Here is a 26,169-nt window from a genome sequence, read left to right on the forward strand (position 1 = left end):
GGACAATGAGGAGCGGCGTCATGGGAACACACACTCCAGCTCAGGGCATGTGTTAGTTTTCTGGTATGATTTTCATCATGGCCTATACTTTTGTTTCCTTTGAACTCTCATATGGTATCTTTCCTCTTGGTCCTAATAATTGAAAGAGAATATTTCTTGTATAGAGGATTTGTTCTATAATTTTAGAACATTTTTGTAATATTTTTCTGATTATAAAATGAACACAATTTCATTGCCAAAAATCTAATGTTCAGATGATGTAAGAATTCATTGAAAGCATATATTTTGAATGTGTAAGTCATAGGGTATGTGACTATGCTCCAGTAGAATTCTTAAGAAAATGTTTTTAATTAAAAGCTGGTAGGTATTTGACCTTGGTATATGACGTTTGAAGCTACAACTAACTGTAAGTGGGTTGTGCTTTTATAGTTTTTTGTTTTTGTTTTTATTTTTGTTTTTTAACTACAAATGAAATTTATAAAGCCTGAGATCCCAAATGGAAACTGTGTCTGAAATGGTGGTGGTGAGTTAGGGTCTCATGTAGCCCAGGCCGGCCTCAAATTTGCTATGTAACTAAGGAGGCTCAGGAATTCCTAACCTCCCTCTCTCAGCATCTTAAATGCAGGACTTACGTGTGTATGTCCCTTTCCTGGCTCTGTGTCCCACCTTTTTGAAAGAGGTTTTCACTATGTAGCCCGGGCTGACCCCAAAGTTAAGATGCAGCCCAGTTTAGCCATAAACTCAAAATATTTCAGTCTCCTGAGTGCTGAGATTACAGACAAGTGCTACCAGATCGGGCTAGAAATTCTATTTGTAAGAATTTTGAATGGAGAGAGAGAGAGAGAGAGAGAGAGAGAGAGAGAGAGAGAGAGAGAGATCCTTTCAGTAATCCACTCAGTAATCCTTTCAGCTGAAACAGAAGGAAGCAAAGCAAGCCAGCTGCTGGCCATGGTATAGCATCCGAAAGGCAAGTAGGTCTCTGAGTTTGAGGACAGCCTGGGCTACAGCGTGAGTTCCAGGACAGTCAACGCTACACAAAGAAATCCCGTCTACACTGCCTTGGAAAAACAGTAAAAAAATAAAACAGTTCACAATTCTGAGTTCATGTTGATTGATAAACCCTCCCAGTTACCAAGGGCATACAGGCATACAACTGGACAGATCCGAAAATGAATTTCTCCCTTGGCTGCCAGGTCCACAGCCTCCCAGAAGTCTTTGGGAGAGGGTGAGTAATCTATTTGGCCCACACTGTGTGGACAGCCTAGCATCCCAATACAGTCCCTGTTCCTGTTTCCAAAAAGAAATTTGGAAAGCCGCCTCTGGGAGGCTGCACAGGGATCGCAGTGTTTGTGAGGACAAAGCAAGTTGGAGTTTCCTGCCGCTGTTCTTCATCCTGCCGGATCACGGGAACTGTATGGTACGGCAAGTGCTCTTTCGCCATTTACACCATGTCCTCCGTTTTGGTGGTGGGGGTGCGGTGGGGGGTGAGCCTTGAGAACTTTGTATCTATGTCCAAGGGGCTGGTGTGGGGGTTATTGGTTATCCAAGGCAACCTGGAGCTTATTCCTGCCTGCCGACTCTTACCCCACATGGAATCACTAAAGTCCTGCTGACTCTCCTGCCGCCTAGCACTCCAGCTAGATTCAGCTTTACTCCCTGGGGCCCACCTCTGCCCAGGCCTACCTCTCTGCTAGCCTCAACTAGCCGGCCTTGTCAGCAGGCCCTCCACACCTCCACCAGGGGGCTCTGTCTAAACTGCAAAACCAATCTTCCTATCCCGAGTACAAACCCTGAAGTAGCTCCTGCAGTATGGGACAAAGTCCTCCGATGAGGGCCCAGCATCCCTTCCTCCAGCCTGCCGACCTCCCCCCACACACACACACACACACAATCACACAGACTCTCCAGTCCCACCCGCAGCTTCACAAGGTACTTGGTGTTCTTTGTAGTAACAAGTTATTTCACATATCCATGCTTTGGCAAACACTGTCAGCTCAATTTCTAATGATGCCTCTTACCCTAGTAACACTCAATTTATCATCGGAGACATGGCTCAACTGAAATGTTCCCTCACAGGCCTGTTTTGAGCATCTCTGTCTCCCAGCCAGTGGCTGTGTTTTGGGGGGCTGTAGGACCTTGAGGGTGAGAGGAAGCAAATCTTTAAGACTAAGACTTGAAGACCACGCCCACCTCTGGTTCTGTACCTAGCTTTCTTGGCGTCATGATCCCCACGCTGAGAAGACCCAGCATCTCGTATTCCCACCGCGGACCAGGATCTTCTATTTCATCTACCCGAGGAGAAGCTCTGTCAGCCTTTGTAGCCAAGAAACGATACACACCTCTCCTCCCTCCAGCTTTCTCTGTCGGAGATTTTTTTTTTATCACAGAGATATGGAAAGTAATTAATACATATGCATATAGTTTTCCTAGTCCAAGAAAGAATGTAGTAATGTACTTTTAAAAAAAATTCTTTCCCCTGACTTTAGATATGTCTGAGAATCTGTTTTGTAGAAAGACCTTGGATTCTAGTAAGTTTTAGGGATTTACATTGAATACCCTTCCAGGAAAGGGGGGCTGGTAAACTGAATACAAAGTCTCTTGAATATTTGAGGTGAGTGTTTTGGGGGGCAGAGTCTCCTCTTTCACTGGGTTCTCAGAAGGAACTTTTACCTATGATGATAAGGAGTTTCCTGTGGTGAGTTGTGAAACCTTTGGAGGTAGAACCTGCACCGATGTTTGTTTTCCTAAGTAGAGCGTACTTCCTTGGGTTTGTGAGCGTTATTAATGGATGACTAAGTGAGTAAATGAAATATCTCATTCACAGAGAATGTATTGCTATAGGCAAGAGCCCCTGACGATACTGTTATGATGAAAACGACCCTGCCTGGTATTTTCATTGGGAAAATAATTTGGCAAGGAAGACAGACCTAAACAATCACGCAATTACTATTTAATTATGAAGGTGGGAGAGCCTAGACGGAAGTGCAGGTTGTTAGGGCATAACTTGGAGCTTAGATCAGAAAATTGTTTTAGAGGACATAATGTTCATAAAATAAATTACTAATAGAAACACATTACAAAGAGTGGCATCTCCAATTTCTACCCCACATTAATTTCTCATTGCTCTGACAACATACTTTGTAGCAACAACTTGGGGTTGAAACTATTTGTTTTGGCTCGAGGGTTTAGGGGATTTCAGTGCTTCATGGGGGTCGAGGAGCATGGCAACCAGGCCACATGACAATCTGTTTGCATCTAATAGACAGGTAGCAGAGAAGTTAGGACCAAGGGCTAGGCTACTACATTTAAGGCTAGCCTCTTGTCATACATGTCAGCCAGTCAAGGCCTACTGCCTCTCAAATGGCTCCACCTGCTGGGTAAAAAGCATTAAAAAACGAACCTGCGAGGGACATTATATTCAAACCATAATATTGGGTTAACCAAAAAACAAGGTCATCTGTAAAAAAATTAAAATGTAATTAAATGTAAATTAAAAACTTCACTTGGAGGCTGGAGAGATGATGGCTCACTGATTAAGAGCTCTTGTTGCTCTTGTAGAGGACCTGGGTTCGGTTTTCTAGAATCTACTTCAGTTCTAGTGAGATCTCACACCATCTTCTGGCCTCTGTGAACACCTACATACGTGTTAAACAAACATATATATTCAGGCACTACATGTAAAATGAAATGCAAAAAAAAAAATTTAAAAACAAAACAGCTTCACTTTTAGGTATGCTTGTGAGTATGAGTGTGTGTGTGTGTGTGTGTATGTGTGTGTGTGTGTTATGTGCATGTGTGTCTACATGTGTATCTCTGTGTATGTGTGTTTATCTGTGTGTGTCTATGCATGTCTTTGTGTGTCTATACATGTCTGTGTGTGTGTGTGTGTGGTCTGTGGGTGTCTGTGTGTTTTGAGACAGGGTCTCTCAAACTGAAATTAGCCAATTCAACTAGGCTGGCTGGCTAGTTAGCCCCAAGAACACACAAGACTATGCTTCCCCAGTGCTGAGAGTGCAAGCACAGTCCATGCTACAGAGCTTTTGTGACGACTGGGGATCAAAAACAAGTCCTAGGGCTTACACAGCAAGCACTTTACTGACTGAGCAATCTTCTCAGCCCCAAACAGTCACTTGTATGAGATTGTTAATTAACACGGGGAGTGTGTGTGTGTGTGTGTGTGTGTCTTTCCTGGATGAAGTTTCTCAGCAAAGTCCATGCAAAAGTATAATGCCTGAAATGGGGTGGAACTTTTGGTCACAGATAAATTATTTCTCTGCAGGTAAAAATGAGCCAATCCAAGAGAGATTAGATTGTCTTAAAGGCAGGTTTATTGGGAAGCTGCTCTCTCAAGAGAGGTCGATGGCCTTAAGGACCAAGGCCAGGGAAAGAAAGAGACCAAAATGCCTGGATTATATAGGGAAGAGCCTCTGGGGGAAGGACAACCCAGACCCTGTTGGGCTGGGGTTGGGGTTAAGGTTTGGGAACAGGGTATGCCAGGTAGGGACTGGGGCTGCTGGGAGAACCTGGAGGCCAGGTCTGCTTTAGGAAATAAGATATGCACCTCACTCCCTTGTGGGTCTGAAACCATACAGTCATTTGCACAGATTTTTCCAATGATTCGAACCTGTGTGCATTCTGTAGCTGGCCAGCCCTCTGACCCCAGCCTCCCGCCCACTGACCTCCATTTCCCGCTTCCCTGTCTCCTCCCCAGATCTGCCCTTTCTGTTGCTGTTTTATGTAGTTCTCAACTCACTCACTGTGCATCCCAGACCAAGGTGAGTCCCCCGGACTCTGCAGGGGCTCTGACAGGCCATATCCAAGACTAGTGTAGCTCTAGGATGAGGCACCGATGTATTGGCCAATGGACGACAGCCTTAGCCGTGCCCGAGAAAGCCAGAGTCAATGCCACAAGGTTTAACCTGTGAGGTCAACTGTGGTGTAGTAGCCTCTGCATTTCTGGGTGGCACCTGTGTGTGACCATGGGGATTTCACTGTGACTGTTTTATATTCCTTGTATGTCATTCAGAGACCCAGCCCTCAGCTTGGTTTTGGGCTGCACAGTCATGCAGACTAGAAAACTTGAATCCTGTTCTAGTTTGCTTCTCTGTTGCTGCAGCGATAAAACATCGAACAAAACCTACTTGAGGGGTTGCTTCCGTGAGATTGGCTTGCAGGCATGTCTGTGGGGGTATTTTCTTGATCGTTGATTGTTGGGGGAAGGTGTATAAGAGAGGTAGCCAACCATGAGGCTGGGCATTAGCTAGCAAGCTAAGTCCCTCTGTGATTGCTTCTTCATGTTCCTACCTTGAGTTCCTGCCTTGGCTTTCCCTCAGCGATGGACTGTGAAATACAGGACAAAATAAAGCCTTTCTTCCCTGAGTTGCTTTCGGTCATGGTGTTTATCATAGCAACAGAAAAGTGACTGATGATACAGACTCTATGCAAAAAAAAAAAAAAAAAAAGCAAAATCAATCTCTAGATGTTGAGTCTAGGGCTGGACTTAAAAAAAACAAAGCAAAACACCTTAAACCAGAACTAATATCTGAGATGAACAACAAACTCACCCGGAACCCCAACATACAGCATTGACATACCGAAGTTTTGACCTCCACTGTGACCTTATTTGGAGGTAATAAAGTCTTGGGGGGTGGCATGGAATATAGCTGCTTCCTCCAAGCTTCTTGGCATGACCATTGACATACTGGAGCAGAGTAACTCCATACGTAACAACATACGTAAAGTCATGGCACTGAGCTAAACAGCTAGATCTATAGTTGTAATAATGGGACTGTCCCCATTTCCTCTTGGGAAAGGGGCCACACATCTATAGGACACCCTTCCCTGGCTTTCTGATCTCCCTTCCCTGCTGTCTAAAAAACCATTTCATAACATTTCAAGTTAAAAAAAAAATAATGACTGGGGGTAGGTTGGGACTTTTTGTTGGTGCACCTGCCTATGAGTCACCTCTGTTCCTGGGAGTGACCCAAATGAAGTCATTTGTTCACCAGGTTAGAATTTCTATGGTCTGTCGACTCCTTCCTTGTTTGAGGTTAAATAAATCTTCCATTTATGTCTCACCAGACAAGTCACAAGATAAGCCCCTGATCCGACAGGACTGCGCTCCTGTCAGAGGGTTAAGGGACACGTGGGGTGCTCTCCCTGCTGCTGCCCCCCTTCTCCCTCTCCCCCTGCCTCCCTCCCTCCATACATGAAGAGAAAAGGCCATGTGAGGACATGGGAAAGGGGGAAGGCAGCTGTCGAAAGCCAGGAAGAAAGCCTTCCCCACCCCCTCAGAAACTGACAGTGATAGCACCTTGATCCAAACTTGTAGCCTCTCGGACTGTGACAACCCTGATCTCTGTCACTTAAGCCACCTAACCTGATTATTTTCTTGTGACATCTGAAGCACATAATACAATGTGACTGCCCAGTTTTTCTTTGCCACAGGCAAACCGAAAGCATTAAAAAAAAATAAAAACAATTAAAAAAGGACTGTTTAGGTCAGGCACAGTGGTGCATGCCTGCAATCTGCAAACCCCGTAGACCAGGGCAGGAAGGCAGCACATTCAAGGTTTGATACTACAATTCTACCTGTAGTGTGTTGTCCTGATGATGCTTGTATTCCAATGCTAACATTGGTTCCTCCTCACATAGGCCAAGTGATAACCTGTAACCTTGCCCCCAAGTTATTTCTGATTGGTAAATAAAGATGCCGACAACCAATTGCTGGGCAGAAGAGACAGGCTGGTTTTAGGGTTCCTGGGCCTAGGGGGTCAGGGGAAAATGGGGGGGTGGAGAAAGAGAGAGATGTAAGGAGGAAGAAAAGTCATCACAGGTTAGGAGTCAAGAAATCATGGCCCTGGAACCTCATAAAATTACAAAGCTTCTGTGAGGCAAAGGACACTGTCAATAAGACAAGACAGCAACCAACAGATTGGGAAAGGATCTTTACCAATCCAACAGAGGGCTAATATTCAATATATACAAAGAACTCAAGAAGTTAAAATCTAGGAAACCAAATAACCCTATTAAAAAATGGGATACAGAGCTAAACAAAGAATTCTCTGCTGAGGAATACTGAATGGCTGAGAAGCATCTAAAAAATGTTCAACATCCTTAATCATCAGGGAAATGCAAATCAAAACAACCCTGAGATTTCACCTCACACCAATCAGAATGGCTAAGATCAAAAACTCAGGTGACAGCAGATGCTGGAGAGTATATGGAGAAAGAGGAACACTCCTCCATTGCTGGTGGGATTGCAAGCTTGTACAACCACTCTGGAAATCAGTCTGGCGGTTCCTTAGAAAATTGGACATAGTACTACCGGAGCAATACCACTCCTGGGCATATACCCAGAAGATGCTCCAACATGTAATAAAGACACATGCTTCACTATGTTCATAGCAGCCTTATTTATAACAGCCAGAAGCTGGAAAGAACCCAGATGTCCCTTAACAGAGGAATAGATACAGAAAATGTGGTACATTTACACAATGGAGTACTATATAGCTATTAAAAACAATGAATTTAAAATTCTTAGGCAAATGGATGGATCTGGAGAATATCATCCTGAATGAGAGAACCCAATCACAAAAGAAGACACATGATATGCACTCACTGATAAGTGGATATTCACCCAAAAACTCAGAATTCCCAAGATACAATTCGCAAAACACATGAAACTCAGGAAGAAGAAAGACCAAAGTGTGGACACTTCTATCCTTCTTAGAAGGGGGAACAAAATATCCATGGAAGGAGTTACAGAGACAAAGTGTGAAGCAGAGACTGAAGGAATGACCATCCAGAGACTGCCCCATCTGGGGATCCATTCCATATACAGTCACCAAACCCAGACACTATTGTGCATGTCAATAAGAGCTTCCTGACTGCAGTCAGATATAGCTGTCTCCTGAGAGGCTCTGCCAGTGCCTGACAAATACAGGAGTGGATGCTCACAGCCATCCATTGGATGGAGCACAGGGTCCCCAATGAAGGAACTAGAGAAAGTACCCAAGGAGCTGAAGGGTTTTGCAGCCCCATAGGAGGAACAATATGAACTAACCAGGACCCCCAGAGCTCTCTGGGACTAAACCACCAACCTAAGAAAACACATGGTGGGATTCATGGCTCTAGCTGCATATGTAGCAGAGGATGGCCTAGTTGGTCATTAATGGGAGGAGAGGCCCTTGGTCCTGTGAAGGTTCTATGCCCAAGTATAGGGGAATGCCAGTGCCAGGAAGTGGGAATGGTTGGGTTGGTGAGCAGGGGGAGGGGGGAGAGAATAGGGAGGGTTGGAAGGGAAACCAGAAAACATTTGAACTGTAAATAAAGAATCTAATAAGGAAGGAAGAAAGAAAGAGGGGGGGAGGGAGGAAGGAAGGAAGGAAGGAAGGAAGGAAGGAAGGAAGGAAGGAAGGAAGGAAGGAAGGAAGAGACAGAGAGAGAGGAAGGACGGAGGGAGGGAGGGAGGGAGGGAGGGAAGGAAGGAAGGAAGGAAGGAAGGAAGGAAGGAAGGAAGGAAGGAAGGAAGGAAGGAAGCAAGCAAGCAAGCAAGCAAGCAAGCAAGCATGGCCCTGAGGGCTGGCCAATTGGAATTAAGAGCAGCCCAGATAAAACACAGTAATAACTTGGCGTTATCGATAGGAAATAGATTTTAATAACATAGAGGGTAGATATCTGCCCAATCTAGTGCTGATTAAGGCTTATTGTAAATATAAAGGTTGTGTGTGTCTTTTATCTGGGAACCAAATGGTAAAAGGTGGGATAGAAACCCCAGATTGGGATTGAATACAGTTTACAACACTACCCTTGCTTATCCATTCAGCCTTGAAAAGATATATGTCCATGTTTCTGTTCCAAAGCCAAAGTCTGAAGACCAAGGACCATCTCCTTTACTTGTTGGCTTTTTAAGACTCTCTGACTCCCCAGCCTCTCTCCTACCCTTTTACAGAGCCATGTGCACTAAGAGAGGACTCTGAGGTTGTTCAGAATAAATAATGAAACAGCACAAAGCACTAAAGGGCATGTGATTATAAAAGAGAGCCAAGGGTTAAGCCAAAAAGATAGCATGTTAACAGTGAAATTTCTTTTTCTTTTTAAAAAAAGTTTTAAACTTTTTTCTTTTATTATTATTAATCATTCCATTCGTTTACATCTCAAATGATATCCCACTTCCTGGTTACCCCCTCTACCAGCCCCCCATTCCACATCTGCCCCCCCTGTTCCTTTTGCCTGCATAAGAGTGCTCCCCCACCCACCTACACTTTCCTGCTTCACTGCTCCAGCATCCCCCTATTCTGGGGCATCAAACCTCTCTGAGACCAAGGGCCTTCCCCTCCTGTTGCTGTTGGGCAAGGCCATCCTCTGCTACATATGTATCTGGAGTCAAAGATCCCTTTAGGTACACTCCTTGGTTGGTGATCTAGTCTCTGGGAGAAATGAGTGGTCAGGCCAGACTATGTTGTTCTTCCGATGGGGTTACAATTCCCCTCTGCTCCTCCAGTCCTTCTGCCAACTCCCCCACCAGGTTCCCTGAATTCAGCCTGATGGTTGGATCCAAGCATCCACCTCTGCTTTGGTCAGTTGCAAAGCCAGACATCCCCAGGAACTGTCACCCTTGGATCCTGTCTGCAAGCACCTCTTGACCACGGCAATAGTGTTGGGTTTGGTGCCTGTGGACATGATGTACCCCAAGGTGGGTCCATTTTGTCCCTGTTCTTCCTTTGGATAGAAACATGTCTGGGTTAAAAAAAAAAACTTGAATTTACATCTAGCATCCATAGCCAGGTATATGTGTACATTCACTGGGGGAAAACATATCTTATTGCAGGTACGAATTATTATACTACAGACACCATTATATTACAGACACGTGTATTATCACAGTTCATGTATTTACACACATATGTTTGTGTGTGGTGGAGTGTTTGTGGTATAGAATGTGGTTGTATGTGAGCAAAAAGCAAAGCTTTTCTGGGTTACCAACTAATGTTCCTTGGATACTCAAATACTATGCATCAATCACACTGTTAGTTCATGTTTAATCCTCACAACAAACTATGCCACAGGTGTTTGAAAACAAGGACATCAAAGCAGAGATGTCAGATAACCCAAGATCATAGGACAAATGAGTGGCCAAACTGGAATTTCTTCCTGGGCTACCTATTGAGCCTGACCTTTAAGCTGGGAAAAGAAGTATGTCCCTGGGGTTCTGTTCCAGATCAGATCACGTCAGATTGTCTCTGGTCATCTCAGGAGCTCTGAAAGTCTATGACGTACCCACAAACCTAAATCAGCAAAGAGCCATTAGGCATATTAGACAACTGTAGGCAAGATCTTTTGATTGCAGAAGAGAAACACACCAAAGCAATCAGGAGAATGGGGGACTTGTCACAAGTGGCACCCCTGTGGGAACTGTAACTGGTGATTGGGTACCTTCCAGGAACAGAGCCATCTCTCTGCCCCTTTAATAGTCACTTGAGGTCACATGACCCTCTGTTTCTACTCTCCTCTGCCCCCAGTTTCTGCTTCCTGCAACCCCACTTTCTCTATGCACCCTCAAGTACATGGTGAATTTGAGTAACTTTGTGCCTCAGGAATTCACTTCTTGACGGCCAAACTCTGAATCAGTTTGCTCAAGATGAATTTGAGTATGCTTCTGCCTGTTGGCAGGTTAGCTCCCCACGGAGCGCATGTGCTGAGGGGCAGCTGTATGAGTCAAAGATTTGAAGTATCACAAACGTGATGGTCATTGAGGTCATGTGGAGGTCAGTAACTGAGGAGATGCTGGGTGGATTCACAGCACATGCATCAGTTTTTCCTCGCAGGGACACTCTGCTCTAAACAAGCTCCTGTTTTAAATGCAAAAAGATCTGTCATTTGAAAGTACCTAAGCTCCATGGTATCTACAAATGTTGTGTTCTAAGCAATGAGTGGGTGGTCCCAAAAGCAGCATACAGCATAAAAATCTACAGAAATGAAAAAAAGAGGTGATAATATCAGAGGGAACATACCATATATGAATTTTTTTTTTCGAAGTGAAATAGTTGTTGGGAAGACAATTCAGTTAGGAAAGTACTTGATGCACAAATACAAGGATCTGAGTTTGGATACTCACCTGGAATCTCAGTGATGGAGAGGCTGACACAGATGGCTGGAGGATGCCTGGACCTTGCTGGCCTGCCAATCTAGCTAAATTAATGAGCTATGGGTTCGTTGAGAGAACTTGCCTCAAAAATATGATGGAGACTTATTGAAGAAGACACCCAACATCTACCTCTGGCCTCCATGTAGCTATATGTATGTATGTGCACACATATAAACACATATACACCAAAAAAGTGAAGTAGGTTTTGATTTTATGAGAAGTAAGTATCAATTTCCTCTGGGAAACTATTCATTTGCTTAAGTTAGTGAATTGAGGGGAGAATATATGTGTGAATGTGTGTAATCAACAAGTAGCAAACAGGAAGCTGAAATGTGTACTCTTTTTAAGGAACATATTGAAAGCACGCACAGTGGTACACACTTGTGATCCTAGCACTTGAGAGGTGGAACAGGAGGCCAGAATTTCAAGGCCATGACTGGACTACACGAGACCCGACTCGATCAAACAATTGCACAAAAATTTAATTTATTTGGCTAGTTAGACTAACTCCTCGACCACAGGAATCTGAAATAAATTTGAAATAAATAGGATGATCCCATGAAAGCATCCTTTTTTTCTTTCTACTTCAGAGAAAATAGAAACCTTCTTAGAAGGTGGCAAATGAGGACATAAACATTTTTTCATTAAAGATTGTTATAGTTTGTATATGCTCGGCCCAGGCAGTGGCACCATTAGAAGGTGTGGCTCTGTTGGAGTAGGTGTGTCACTGTGGGCATGGGCTTTAAGACCCTCATCCTAGCTGCCTGGAAGCCAGACTTCCACTAGCAGCCTTCAGATGAAGATGTAGAATTCTCAGCTCCTCCTGCACCATGCCTGCCTGGATGCTGCCATGTAACCACCATGATGATAATGGACTGAATCTCTGAACCTGTAAGCCAGCCACAATTAAATGTTGTCCTTTATTTATTAGATACTTGGCCATGGTGTCTGTTCACAGCAGTAAAACCCTAACTAAGACAAAGATATAGAGGCAGTGTAACTGGTTTAGATTAGATTTTGTAACCTTATAGGACATTGGCCACATAGGCACCATTTAACTCTGGATTGGGACTAACAAGCTGAGTTTGAGTTCTGGCTAAATCCTTGGATTTAAACAAGCTATTAAACTTTCTAGGTTAGCTCTTCTTTATCAGGAAAATGGGGAAGATGGCATTGACTCGGTTATTTAAGGGAACAGATGTGCTGATCCTTCAGGATGCTGCTGGCTCACAGCCCCCTTCTTCAGAGGAAATCCTGGGGTGATGTGCAGTCTAGCTCATGCTGAGACTCACTGAGCTTAAGGAAGAGATTTTCTATCTGGATTTGCTTTTGGTATCTATTGCTTCTTTTATCACAGACGAAGTATAACCATCACATTATCATTGATTTGAAAGCAAGTTAGAAAACAGAAATATGACTGGTATACTTATATTGCTTTGTTTCCAGGGTTCTGCTCATGTAAGGTTTTCTTTTCTCTCTAAATAATTATTCTTCACTACGTTTCTAGAGTCCCAGTTCTGAGAATAACATGATGAAGTGTGTTACCCTGCTAGCATGTGTCACATCCTTGTTTCCCTTTCTAGCTCCAGTCAGCACTTGCATGTGGTGGTTCTGGGCGATGTAATGACTCTGTAGATAAAGCATTGAATCAAACAAATGGGTGCTCACTAGAACAGTGTGCAGTGGACAGTGAACCTCCATAGGGTGCCTTGTAGATATAATTTGCAACAGAGAAATAGGAGCACTCTACAGTCTAACAGAAATAGCAAGACAGCAGCTGAAAGATGCAGCAATTTTGTGAGGCACCATGAAATATAGATATATTTAACTTTACTACATAATCCAGTAACAAAATCACAAACTTGATCTTTTAAAAATGTTTAATTTTAATTCCTTAAGTTTATTTTTACTTTATTTAATTTTATTCCATGTGTATGGATGTTTTCTCTGAGTATGCACATGACTTGCTTGCCTGGTGCCCTCAGAGACCATATGAGGGCATTGGACCCCCCAGAGCTGGAGTTGCAGAGAGATTTGAACTGTAATGGTTGAGCCTTTGGAAGTGCAGTAACTGCACAATGCTCCTAACCACTGAGCCATTAGCACTCCAGCTCCCTAGACTTCATATTTCTAAAATACAGTGCAATCAGGGTATGGAAGCGTGTGCATTTCAGAATGCATTGCAATCTCGGTATGAGAGCTTCTTGGGGGGCTAAGACAAGAGTATTGCTTCAAGCAAGTTTGGGACAAGCCTGTGCAAAATATAAAGACCCTGTCCCCAAGAACCCTTACACTAAAAATATAATCCAGGCAAAGGTCCGCATAGATGAGAGGAAACCTACATCTAAAATTATATATGATCAGATACTTTCAAGGGTTTTTATTATGTATACTGTATTAGTACTTCTTTGTTAAATTGGAAGACCAACTGGTGTTTATGAGGACCCAGGTCCAAGTGTGGAAAGCATCTTGGATGAGGTATGGTGACAGAATACAGTCAATAAAGCACTTGCCTTCCAAGTATAAGGATCTCACTTTGATCTCCAGAACCCAGGTTTACAATAAAAGGGTGAGTTATGGTGGTGAGCACTTACAACGAAAGCCCTGGGATGCCTGAGCTAGCAGATTCCTGATATCCTGGGTAACTGGCCTTGGCTCTTTGGTGAGAGCCAGGACAATGAGAGACACTATCTCAAAAAACTATATAGTGGATGGCTCCTGAAGATAACACCTGAAGTTATCTTCTGTTGTTTGCACATATGTGCACCTGCACACACATGCACAAATGCAAGAATACACACATACACTACACTACACTACACATATATACATAAAATATCTAGAACAATGCACAGGACATTCAGAGAGAGAGAGAGAGATTTTTTCCAAGTTTAAAAGTATTACACATATATTAAACTGGCTAGAAGTCATATAGTTACACACATTGCAAGATATAAAATGGGGTTCAAATGGGGGAACCAGAAGGAAGGGCAGTCACTAAGTACCAAGTGCCTTTGTAGGAGATCTCTGTTTTGCCTGACATTTTTTTCATTTTTCTGCAGATCTGGTAAAGCTGCCAAAGACTTAACACAATCTCAAAGCCTTTATATACCAGGTCACCTAATCCAAAACAATAAGCCCTTTTCTCCGGGGAATACAAATCTTCCAGAACGCCGAAAGTGGTTGAAAACATACTTATTCATCCAAAGGTAATTGTGCCTGGAATCCTGTCAGGACTTCCTGCAACTGTGAAGCCAGAGTTCCCAGTTCTGAAGTGTAGTCCTTGACCCCTTCCCGGATTCTGTAAGGAGCCCATGGTCTTTCTAACAAATATGCTTTTTTTCCCCGTTCATCTAGCAGGGTTGATTTCTATTGCTTAGCACCAAGGGCTCTGATCCTGCCCAGCTGTGTGCTGTATATTTCACATGATAGCTCATTGAAAGTGAGGCCGACAATGGCCTTGGAAAGGTATCAGAATCCCTATTGACACACAAGGCAAGTGAGGCTTACTGTGATTAAAGTAAGTTGCACACTGGTGCACAGCTGGTAGATGGTAAGATTGGCCAAGCAAGCAGGCCTGTGGCTTGTTACCAAGGCTATTCTTCTTTCATCAATAAACAAGGATGTGAGCAGTTTCTGCATTGTCAATAAACTTAACAGTCCACTTGAACTCTGTTAAATGCTGTTATATACTTACTGACAGATATGATCTATATTGTTTGAATGAATCAACAGCTCACCATTTCAAAAAATCCAGGTATCCAGTTCTCTGTCTGTTTGTATAAATTTTTTTATCCCACAATAGAAAAATATAACTGCATGTTGTCTTACAATCCTCATAAATCTGACCCCAAGAGCGTGGTTCGCAGACACACTACTAAATAAAGCTAAAACACACAAATCAGTGAACATGTATTATTTATGTAGTGAGCTGAGCACATACAAAATAAAGTATAAGATGTGATGGGCTGTAGATGTAGCTCAGCTGGGAAACTACCTCCCTAGGTAGCCCGAGGCTACACAGATAATTTGAGAGGAGCCTGGAAATTTTTAAGAGATAAAAAATTTCCTGGAGATACTTTACAGTTTGGAAAGACCAATAATGAAAAATACAATGGTAGAGAAAAAATTAAAATGAGAAGAGAATATGTGACCACTTGGCTGCAAAATATTGCTTATTGCCAAGCCAGAGTACCTGATCTCGATCCCTGAAACCTGCACAGTAGGAGAGAACCATTGCCCACCATCTTCTGACGCACACATGCTACATGCTGTGTATGCCTACATATACACACAAACATACCACACACTCAGCGGCACACACATACACACCCCATATACACATGCACATACACAGATATACCATACACACACAAACACAAAAAAATACACATACACCACACATGCACAGATACATATACACACCACACATACACTTATACACAGAGATGCTCACATATACTGATACCACATACATACATACACATGTACACACACATATACACAATGTGCATATACACACATGCACACACATCACACACACACACTACACAGAAGCATACACACATCTCATACATACCACACATACACACACACACATTTCATACATAATACACACACACACACACACACACACACACTACAAAAAATAAGTTCTATGAAAGCCTTAGAAGTAAAGTGCTCTGCCCGAGGAAACTAAGCAACAAAGGACAATACGCTTGTCTCTGTCTCTAAGAAAAATGTGTGGTGTCTAAATAACCACCTTAAATAAGGAAAGGTTTCTGTGATGCATTGCTGACACACCGTACATCGTCATCCCAGGGGAGAACTTCCAGAAGTGGATTACGTAGATTTATAGAACACAACTTCAGAGTGGTCACCGTAGCAACCGTGCCATTTTCTTCTTCTTCTGGCTGGCAGGGTGACATGGTACATCACCAATCCTGAGTTTATTAAGAAGTGTCATCATCTCATGTTGGAAATCTCTCTGGAGGGTTTGGTGCCTTCTCTGAGGTTGGTTATTAGAGATTTATAACCTGAAATGCCAAACTGCATTTTTAATCTATCATTATAGCAGATTATCAGAACCAGAAATGACAAGATTTTCCACACGCTTCCCCATGCCTGAGTCTCACAGTGCGAGCTGCCATGCACTGAGCCATTCAGAGTAAACATGATGTATGAATGAATGGCTTTTCCTTCTCACTGAGTAGGTGTGGCTTCCTCCTTACCAAAACAAATTATTTTTATTTCCTCTGAAGAAGACTATGATTAATTATACAACATTGCACTTGTCTTTAATTGAATAGCTTTCCTCCTTTGCTGTGCATTAGTGAGAGATTACATATTATTAACTAGCCTGTGAAAATCCAGAGAAGAAAATCTTTCTTGTTAGAACTGAATGCACTTGGTGATGGTCATTGTGGAATTCTATGCAAGTGGCTATGCATTGGGCTTCTGTGGTAGAATGACCCACAGCAAATGTCCACTGTGCTACAATCCCTCACAGTTCTGATTCTATGTTGCTGGAAGCTCAGGCATATTACCCACATCTTACCTACAAGCATGTTTTTCTAGGAAAGCATGAAATGAAAGCCAAGAGATGTTATTCACACATGGCGGGCTGAGGCATGAGGGACAGACCCTGAATCAGGGTTTCTCAGTTTCTGTACACTGGATGGTATGGGTTACTCAATGTCTTTATAGGGGACTTGAACTCTACATGGTAAAATACATAACAGCATCTTCCTGCTAGGTGCTAGCTATGCACATGATACCGCTGGAGTAGCCAACATCAGCTTGGCGTTGCCAAATGTCCTCCAGTGAACAAAGTTGTTTCTGACTGAAAACCACTACCCTGACCTGTTCCATCTGTTCTGCCTCAAACTAGAAGACATTGTACTAAGCTCTCCTAGTTATTTCCCAAACCTGTAACCCTGTTCTGGTAATAGAAGCTCCAGTTAATGGAGTGGCTTTCTAGACTACATACCATAGTTCCCAGCCTCCCTAGCAGCTAACAGAGCAATGCTGTCAAGGTTAGAGTAATATAACTTGAGTGAAAATTATGTCAACAATCTCCCAATCATATCCATAAAAGTAAAGTTTTATTCTACTCCCTCAATTCCTGTTATAGCAGGGTAAATATGAGAGTGAGAGATTGTGCTAGTCTATTTCCTGTTTCTATAGCAAAATGTGTCAGGCTGCTAGATAGTAAGAAATATCCTAGTGAGAGATTCTATCAGTGTGTTTTCTGTTACTATAACAAAACACTCGAGGCTGAGGAATCCCAGGAATGTGATACTGGAGCTTCTGATCAGCTCTGGTGAGAAAGTGGTAGCAGATGGCTCCATAGGGCAGTACCCTGTGTAAGAGGGAGGGATACGGAATCAGACCGCAGGGGCAGGTCTATTTTACTATCTTCTCTCCAAACCTAATCTGTATACTACAAACAGTGCATAGTTTCCTGTAAAGGTAGTGCTCCCAATGGCTTCTCCGTGAAATCAGACTCTAACAGGTCAAGAGATAAGGATGTTCTCAGTGCTATTCTACTTGCCTAGCATGTATGAAGCCCTGGGATTAAGCCCAATGCCACACACTCAGTTTCCTCCATCATTTATGTCCACACATTGGGGATCAAGCTTCTAACAAATGAGCTTTTGGTGATAAGCAGAAACTATGCCCAAATCTCAAAACAGTTCCACCTGCCATCTGAGATCCAGGAAGTAAAGACATACAGTGAATGCAGTAGAAACATTGCATAAAGGGTCACTGTTTGATAGATAGAGGTAACATAACATAGCATTCTGAGCCCTGAGAGGAAAATAACTTAATTTCTTTTATTCTCCATTTTATATTCAGTTTTATTATAGTAACAAATTTGGTTCTGAGCCAACCAGAATTATAAGAGAACTCTTCTTCTCTGTACGATGTTCCAACCATGAGAGTCTGTATTACTCTGTTTTCTGTGGCTGTAACAAAACACTTAAGGCTGGGCACTTTATTTAAAAACCAAGCTTATGGAGGCTGAAGAGATGGCTCAGGGGTTAAGAGCAGTAGCTGCTCCTCCAGAGGACGCTGGTTCAATTCCCAGAACCCACATGGCAGCTCACAACTGTCTGTAACTCCAGTTCCAGAGGACCTGCACCCTCACAAAGGCATACATGCAGGCAACACATAAATGCAAATCACAATATTAAAACATCTTTTAAAAAAGAAACCCCGAGTTTATTTAACCATTTTGGAGGTTCAAGAACATGGCACCAACAATTGCTTCCCCTCCAGTTGGCATATCCTGGCTCCATCACAGCACCATGAAATGACGGTTAACCCTCATTGGCATCTTGACTGGATCTAGAGTCAGGTAGATCTAGTCACCTCTGGGAATGCCTGGGAGGGTGCTGCCAGAAAGGTTTAACTGAGGATGGCAGACAATTCTGAATGTGGGCAGCAGCAAACCATCAGCTGTGGTCCTGAAAGAGGAAAAAGCCAGATAAGCATTAGCCCTTCTCTCTCTCTCTCTCTCTCTCTCTCTCTCTCTCTCTCTCTCTCTCTCTCTCTCTCTCTCTCTCTCTCTCCTTCCTGACTGCAGATAAAATATGCCTAGCTGCCTCATGGCCCCAGTACTGTGCCTTCTCTGCCATGATGAGCTGTACTGATTCAAACTGTGACCCAAATTAAAGCCTTCCTTTCTTGAGATGCATTCATCATTTTCCCCCCAGCAATGGGAAATAGAAAATAATACAGTGAGTGATTTCATGGTGGGACAGAATGAAAGAGGTCACATGGTGAGACAGAAAGCCAGGACAACTCAGGGGCAAGGCTTGTTCTTTCTGTATAACAACTGCTCTTACAGGAAATAACCAGGCTTCCATGATAACTACAGTAACCCCTTCCAGGCAGCACTTGCCAGTGGCCTAATCACCTTGATGTTGGGCCTCAATCTGTGATTCTTCCACTCCAACAAGCCATGCTCTGGACTAAATGTCTAACATATAAGCCTTTGAGCAATACTCTCAAATCATAACCAAACCCTAGCAAGCTCCCAGTCAGTGTTCTGGGAAACATAGGAAAACCAGAGGACTGTGTGTTCCTGGGAGAACATCTTCCTTCCTTATATAAACAAAGCCATTTCTCAATTCTTCATGTGACCACGATTCCTGGGGTGATGACAACTGTCATCTTTAAGCCTCTGAATACATTGATGTCAAGACATCTTGTTCTCTGATTTCAATGGACTCAAAGACTGCAGTTGGGTTTTCTGTTATGTATGGCCATTGCTAACTGATGTGTGGCTGCTGGCAATAGGACCTGGAGAAATTTATAACAAAGATTACCTGCCCTTCTAAAGTGCTCTGGAGACTATAAAGAGGCCAACTATCTGTGTTCACACACTCAGCTCAGGCTGTGTGTGACCTTTGTATGACATCTTATAATACTTTGACATTCATTTACCTGTCTAAAAAGGTTTGGTACTCCCAAAGATGCCAAATTGTAGTACGCCTGGAATCCACGCACTTGGGAAGTAGAGGTGAGAGGATCAAAGACACAAGGCCATCCTTGGCTATCTAGAGAGCTAGAGGCCAGTCTGAGCTACATGAGACTTTATTTAAAGGATGGTAAAAATATAAAGTGTATTTGGGGATATTGGCAGTTTCTTATAAAAGCAAACCAGTCCTTTCTGCACACCCTAGCAATCATTTTCTTTGGGAAATTAGTCCCAGAGTAATTAAAACCTATGTTTATACAAACACAAAATAATCTTTCCATGAATATTTATAGCACTTTAATCTGTTATAGTGAAAGCCCAGGGCCTATCCAAGTGTCTTTGTCAAAGCATGAATGGATGGTTACATGAACCTTGAGGTCAGACTCTGGAAGCTTTGACACAGCACCTGTTAAAGTGGTACTGACATGAGTTTCTTTCTTTAAAAAAAAAAAAGTGTTATTGATTCTTTGTGAGTGAGTGTACAAGCCAACAATAAAAAAGAATAAGAGTGAAGTTAAGTATGAATACAAAACAAATTAGGTGAACCTCTAGGCATCATGTTTACTGAAAAGCATCAGCCTTGATGTTTCCATATTCATTTACAGCTAACACAGACTGGGTAACTCATAAAATAAAGAAGTTAATTCCTCAATATGCTTTCAACTGGGAAGTTGGGCAATCAGTGTCTAGTGGAGGACTTCTTGTGTTGTTGTGTGACAGAGAGGATGACAAGAGGACATCAAGTGGGGCTCAGCTCAAGGCTCACTAATCTGAATGTGTAGGAGGCACAGCCTAGAGAAGGAATGGAGAAAGCAGACCCAGGGGCCTATTTTCTTCAAGGGAAGGAAGTGCCCTTTTGACCCAGAAGGCTAGAGTGATGTTGTCTAACAACCTGGTGATCTTTCTACTACTGATTCTATGGAGCCAGCCTTCCTGCATCCTCTAAAATCCTGAGCACTGTTGAAGCCCTTGGGCTCTCAGTGAATATCCTTCTGAAAGAGGTCCTGTATACTTTTCATCCTCCATCAAGAGAATTCATCCTTATGCTTATTACAAGTCCTTCCTTCCTAGACCCTTACCCTGAATACTGTTCATCTGTCAATAGAACTCGTTATTGTAAGGGTCACAGGTGCTTTGCAAGGGAGTTTCAACATAGCTGTCCTAAAGCTTTGTTGTAATAATTGTCACGTGGAAACCTCTTTCTCAAGTTCACTGTGCTTAAATGAGTAAGGAAAATAAACCCTGAGGTCAGACTCTGGAAACTCTGACACAGCACCTGCTAAAGTGGTGCCGACTTGAGTTTCTTTCTCTCTTTTAAAACATGTTTTATTGATTCTTTGTGAGTTTCACACCATGCACCCCAGTCCCGCTCATCTCCAGGTCTCCAAATATCTGCCCTTTGTCCATGCAAACTCCCCCTGAAAACAAGACACAAACAAACACACAAACAACAACAACAAAGCAAGCATAGAAAATATCTCATAGTGGGAGCAGTAGTTTGTCACAGTGTATCCTATCCCACAATATAATCCTCTGGTTACACATCATCACTTGCAAATGATCATTGAAATGAATCACTGGTCTTGTTCGAGATCTCTGGTTTCTGTGACACCATCAATATTGGATCTTCACAGGGACTCTTCCAGGTTATCCTGTTGTTGCCCGGTCATGGAAATACTGCAACTTTGAAACTGGAAGACTGGTTCTTTCTCATGTCCCAGCTTTTAGAAGATAATATAGAATTTGGGGTGGATCAATTCAGAGTCCTGATTTTGAGCCCAGGTGGTAACTGAGCTGGGCAGCCCAAAGAGTCTTCCTATTCACACCACCAGAGCAAGTTCTCCAGCACTGCTCAATGTAGAGGGAGGTGCTGATACTACAGTCTGGCTCCCTAATTGGTCCTTGATGTGGTCAATAAAGAAGGCCAGGAGTCAATTACTGGGCAGAAAGGACAGAGAAGCAAGAGGTTCCCAGAACCCAACAAGGATGACATTAGTCAAAATACCCAACAAAGGGGTGATAGAACCTATAGAGACCATATCCAGTGGTTAGGCACAGCCCCCGGTTAAGGGATGGGATCACCCACCCATCTCAAAAATATTAACTCAAAATTGTTTCTGTCTAAAGGGAATGAAGGAACAAAGAGTGGAGCAGAGACCGAAGGAAAGGCCATCCAGAGACTGCCCTACCTGGGGATCCATCCCATATGCAGACACCAAACCCAGACCCTATTGCTGATGCCAAGAAGTGCTTGCTGACAGAAGCCTGATACAGCTGTCCCAAGAGGCTATGCCAGAGCTTGACCAATACAGATGTGGATGCTTGCAGCCAACCATCTGATTGAACACGGGGACTCCAATGGAGGAGTTAGGGAGAGGACTGAAGGAGCTGAAAAGGTTTACAACCCCATAGGAAAAACAACAACATCAACCAACCAGATCCCCCAGAGCTCCCAGGGACTAAATCACTTACCAAAGAGTATATGTGAAGGGACCCATGGCTCTAGCTGCCTATGTAGCAGAGGATGACTTTGTTGGACATCAATGGGAGGGGAGGCCCATGGCTTTGTGAAGGCTCAATGCCCCAGTGTAGGGGGATGCTAGAGTGTTGAGGCAGGAGTGGATATGTGGGTGGGGGGGAGCACCCTCATAGAAGCAGGGGGGATGGGATAGGGAGTTTGCGGAGGGAAATCCAGGAAGGAGGACACATTTGAAATAAATAAATAAAATAACCAATAATAAATAAATAAAACATTGATGTGATAAAAAATTTTTTTAATTACACGCAACAGCTCCACCTAGGCCACCCAGTGTCACCATCAGCAGGAGACAGATCAGCTCTGCTGCTCTCTTGCCCTCAGGGATGGCCCACCCACTACCCATGCCTCCAGAGCCGGCTCCACTGTGCTGCCCAGTTGAGGTACAGGCCTCTCTCCTACTCTCACACCCTCAAGTCTGGCTCACCAGTGTCTTCAGGCTCAGGACCAGCTCCATCGTGTTGCCCAGGCGAGATGCAAGGCCTGTTTCTCTGAGGGCTGCAGCCCTGGCAAGGGGCAGGGACAGCTCATCGGTTCTCATAACCCCAGGACCAGTTATCTCGACTGCCACAGGTAGTGAAGGGCAAGGTGGAAAGCGTTACCCACTTACCCTTGCCACCTAACACCGGATGAGTGATAGGGTCTGCTTGCCCTCACTTTGACATGGGGACTGGCTCACCCAGTCCTCCTTGTCCAGGACCAGCACTACTGCGCGGCCTAGGTGAGGTGCAGGTCCTGTTCTCGAGTGCTACAGGAGGCAAGGAGAAGGACCAGCTTACCTGCTCTTATGACTGGGATCAGCTCTCCTGACTGCCTCAGGTGCCAAGGAGATCCTGCAGTTTAAAACAGCAGGAATGGTCCTTTCATATATCCCAGTCCTTAGTAGATGATGTAGATTTGGGGATGGTCCAATCACCCCTGTGTCCGTGGGTCATATTCCCATTAGAAAACATGGGGTTGTCTTCCCTGACCTCACCTCCTCGCCCAGGCACCTCACAGGAGAGAAGTGACAGGGCCAGATCCCCTGTGCTCTCACCCATAGTACAGGCTCATCTGTATCCCCTCCACCAGGGCCAGCTCTCCTATGCTGCCATTGCCATTACCCACTCTCATGACCTCAGGGCCAGTTCTCCTGACTGCCACAGGTGGTGAGGGGTGAGGCAGGGGTAAAGGGCATCACTCTTGCACCCATGACACCTCGTGGCAGACAAGTAACAGGGTCAGCCCTTCGATACCCATGCCCCTGGGGCGGGCTCACCCATGCCTCTGACACCACGGTCAGCTCCACTGGGCAGGATGAAGGGCCTGCTTTTCTAAGTGCTGCCACCAGTGAGAGATGGGGCAAGCTCTCCACAATGCAGCATCCAGTGAGGGGTGGGGCCAGATATACATAGCTCCTAGACATCCATGTAGTTCCTGCTGGCTGCTCTGATCAGAGACAACCCCATGTTCTCCTGTGGTGATATGATCCACCGACATTGACCCCTGTTGCATGGTCAAAAGCAAGAATCTATGGCCTGCCTGTGCCTTATGCTGTAGGACAGATCTGTAGGTAGCATGGTGGTAGGCAGGTGTCTGTCTGTATGTATGTATGTTTGCCTTCCTCCTCCCATGCTGTATTGCTTGGATTTGACATGATTTGATTTACTTTGATTTGACTTTTATGAGTACTAAGTATAGGACAACTTTGGCCACCAAGTCAGGCATCAAATTAGTATGGACAAAGGATTCCTATCTGCTCTAACCTTGACTGATATAAGAACAATAAAGTGTCTCTTTGCCCAGTGCCAGGGGTGTAGATAGGGTTGGGATGGGAGTGGATGGGTTTGTGACTTGAGTTTCAGTCTTCACTTTCCATGCAGATCTTTTCTGTTAGGTCTCAAATTGAAGACAAATGGTGAACTGAGGTGCCTGTTTAACAAATCAAAGTGGACCCTGGCCCTCAACCCCCTACCTGCTACAGAGTCCTGGCTCTCCTCAGTACATCTCACCCCACTTCCTACTCTCAAAATCTCAGCCTAGGGACTAGGCTGGGTTTCCACTACCTGGCCTCTGTTCCCTATATAACCTCAGCCACTTTGGCTGCCAACCTCTTGGTGCTTTTGGCCTCTTGGTCTCTGGGTTCCCAGGCATTCTTTTTGCTCCCTCTTTCTTCTCTCACTTTCTCACCCTGGCCCCTCATGGCACAGTTCAACCTGGCACCTTCTAGATGTCTCTGGCTGTTTATCCTTCATATCTATAGTAAATCTTCCTCTCCATCATACCTAGGAATGTCCTCATGATGCTTTCAGGGCCTGGACACTAATGTAAGGGCACACCTTTATGGGTCCATCTGATTCTTCCAGTGGCCTATCTCCAAATACCAACAACATATGCATCCAAGGATTAGTTTAATACATCAAAAAGATCATCTACCGTGATCAAGTAGACTTCATTCCAGAGATGCAGGGATGATCCAACATGTGTAAATCAATAAGTGCAATCTACCATATAAACAAACTGAAAGAAAAAAAAACACATAATTATCTCATTAAATTCAGAAAGGGCCTTTAACAAAATCTAACACCTCATCGTGATAAAAGTTCTGGAAATACTAGAATACAAGTGTCATACCTCAAAATAATAGAGGTGACTTACAGCAAGCCCATAGACAACATCAACCTTAAATGGACAGAAACTCAAAGCAATTCCACTAAAATCAGGAACAAGAAAGGGTTTTCCATTCTCTTCATATCTATTCAATATAGAACTTGAAGTCTTAGCTAGAGCAAGAAGACAACTGAAGGAGATCAAGGGGATCCAAATAGAAAGGTATTCTTATTTACAGATGATATGGTTGTATACAAGTGACCCTAAACATTCTATCAGGAAGCTTTTATAGCTGGTAAACACATTTAGCAAAATAGCAGAAAGCAAAATTAATACCCAAGAATCTGTGGCCTTCCTATATACAAAGGGATTAAGAAAAAAATCAAAGAAACAATATCATTCACAATAGCCAAAACAGCAACAAAAATCAGAGTAACATTAAGCAAGAGAAAGACTTGTATGATAAAAACTTTGAGACATTGAAGAAAGAAATTGAAGAAGACATCAGAAGATGAAAAGTTCTCCAGTACTCATGAACAAGTAGGATTAATAGAGTGAAAATGGTCATCCTACCAAAAGCAATCTACAGATTCAATGCATTCCCCATCAACATTCCAACACAAATCTTCACAGACTTTTAAAAGACAGTTTGCAGCTACATATGAAAACAAACAAACTCAAGATAGCAAAAAACATCCTGAATATTAAAAGAGCTGCTGGAGGTATCACTGGCCCATCTCAAATTGTGCTACAAAGTTATAATGATATAAATAGCATGGTATCGGCACAAAAACAGACACAATGATCCATGGAATTGAACTAATGACACAAACATAAATTCACACACCTATGGGCACCTGACTTTTTAATATATATATATAAACCACAAATACACACTGGAAAAAAAGACAGCATCATTGACATATTGTGCTAGTCGCTCTAGATGGCTGGATCTAGAAGAATGCAAATGGATCCATACTTATTACCCTACAGAAAACTCAACACCAAGTGAAACAAAGACCATAAAGACAGATACATAGATAGAAAAGAAAGTGGAGAATGACCTTGAACTCATTGACACAGGAAAAGACTTTCTGAATAGAACACCAATAGCATTGTCACTAAGAACAAAAACTGATAAACAGGATCTCATGAAATAGAAAACCTTCTGTAAGGCAAAGGATACCATCACTCAAACAAAGTTGCAGTCTACTAAACGAGAAAATATGTTTAACCAATTACACATGTGATAGAGGTATCAAAGATATATAAAGAATTAAAAAAATGGACATCAAGAAAACAAATAATCAAATTAAAAAATGGGGTACAGATCTAAACAAAATTCTCAAAAGAGGAAACTCAAATGGCTGAGAATCACTTACAGATATGTTCAACATCCTTAGCCATCAG

At 43.3% G+C, this 26,169-nt stretch overlaps 1 long non-coding RNA gene across 1 annotated transcript; it reads left to right on the forward strand.

Moving 5' to 3' along the window:
• The first annotated feature begins 1,323 nt into the window (after positions 1-1,323).
• LOC147002422 (uncharacterized) lies at positions 1,324-22,213 on the forward strand. The gene is made up of 3 exons (XR_015048725.1): positions 1,324-1,417; positions 14,212-14,358; positions 21,762-22,213. It is a non-coding gene; the product is annotated as an uncharacterized LOC147002422 (long non-coding RNA).
• The last annotated feature ends 3,956 nt before the right edge of the window (positions 22,214-26,169 follow it).

The sequence above is a fragment of the Mus caroli genome, unplaced genomic scaffold (assembly GCF_978045245.1).
Source record: "Mus caroli unplaced genomic scaffold, Mus_caroli_1 scaffold_10, whole genome shotgun sequence".
Taxonomy (NCBI): Eukaryota; Metazoa; Chordata; class Mammalia; order Rodentia; family Muridae; genus Mus; species Mus caroli.